Below are 1,756 nucleotides of genomic sequence, written 5' to 3'. Positions count from 1 at the left end.
AAAAGAAGAGCATAATTCAGTATTATGCCTGAATATGAACAGTCATTATTTTCCAGTTTCTATCCAGAACGAAAATTCTTCCTAGTTATACCTCAAAGAGTAAGGCAGCAAAAATTACAAGGTACATTAACTGTGTATATTCATAATATATAAAGTTTTACATATGTTCTCCTATTTTGTTTTTAAATATATGTTTACTGACTTCAGAGAGGTAGGGAGGAGGAGAGAGAGCTAGAAATATCAATGATGAGAGAGACTCACTGATTGGCTGCCTCCTTCACATCCCATACTGGGTTATCAAGCCCACAACTCCGGCATGTGCCCTGACCAGGAATCAAACCTCCTGGTTCATAGGTTGACATTCAACCACTGAGCCACGCCAGTCAGGCTGCTCTCCCATTTTGAAATGCAACCCAGCACTAGCCACTTTTGCTCAGTGGCTAGAGCGTCGGCCAGCAGACCGAAGGGTCCCAGGTTCGATGCGGATCAAGGGCACATGCCTGGGTTGCGGGCTCGGTCCAACGTGCAGGAGGCAGCCAATCAATGATTCCCTCTCATCATTGATGTTTCTATCTCTCTCTTCCTTTTCCTTCCTCTCTGAAATTAATAAAAAAAATATATTTTTAAAAATTAATAAACAAAGAAATACAGAGACAACCAAGATGGCGGCATAGGTAAACACCTGAATTTGCTGCTGCGCAAAACCACATTAAAACTACAACTAAAAGACAAAATGAATACCATCCAGAACCACAGGAAGGCTGGCTGAGTGGAAATTCTACAACTAGAAGGAAAGAGAAAAGTGCACTGAGTCCGGTAGGAGGTGCAGAGGTGCGGAAGAGCGGAGGTACGGAGGCAAGCGCGAAAGGAGCTGGCAGCTGGGTACGCTGTTGTCTTTTTCAATCGGGAGGGAGATACAAGCTCCTGACTGCTCTGAACTCCAGTTCCGGGTGAGAATTTGGGGACCCAGACTCATACAGAGAGAAACTGGACTCTCTGGCATTGGGCCGGAATGTGAGGGCGGCTTTCTCACAGAGGTGCTTCAGCAGTCATTGTTCCTGAACGGGGCCGCAGGACACAGACTCTGGGACCTTTCCAAGGCAGAGCAGACTGGCAGCCATTGCGGTTTGCTCCGCCCTGGTGATTCCCTGAAACCCTGCCCTACTCAATTTACAACCCCACCCAAGCTGGGCGCAGAGGCTTTTGCACATGAATGGCCTGGCCTTTCTCCACCTAAAAACCTGGGCAGACTCTGTGAGTGCCAAAGCTCCACTGAAGCAAGTCCTGCCCCATAAAGGTGTCTCCAGCACAGAAGTTCTCCCACTGTAGACACAACTGGTCCTCACAGCCAATTGGCCTGGAGGTCCATTCCACTCAGTGATACCAACAGCAATCACGGCTTAACTACAACAACACTGTGCACACAGCCCACAAAGGGGTGCACCAAGAGTGTCCACCTCAGGTAATTAGGGAGGCTGAGCTACTGGGCCCTATAGGACACCTAGCACACAAAACCACTCTATCAACACAGGGAAGCAGCCAAAATGCAGAGACAAAGAAACAGGTCACAAATGAAAGAAATGGAGGAACGCAAACTACTGGATATAGAGTTCAAAACTATGGTTATAAGGTTACTCAAGAATCTTCTAGAAACCTCCAAGAAATATAGTAAGACCCTCAAGGATATGAAAAAGGACCAATTAGAAATTAAGCATACACTGACTGAAATAAAGAATAATATACAGAGATCCAACAG

This window comes from Myotis brandtii, unplaced genomic scaffold (assembly GCF_000412655.1).
Source record: "Myotis brandtii unplaced genomic scaffold, ASM41265v1 scaffold420, whole genome shotgun sequence".
NCBI classification, from domain to species: domain Eukaryota; kingdom Metazoa; phylum Chordata; class Mammalia; order Chiroptera; family Vespertilionidae; genus Myotis; species Myotis brandtii.
The sequence above is the reverse complement of the archived record's forward strand: the minus strand, read 5'-3'. Positions refer to the sequence as shown.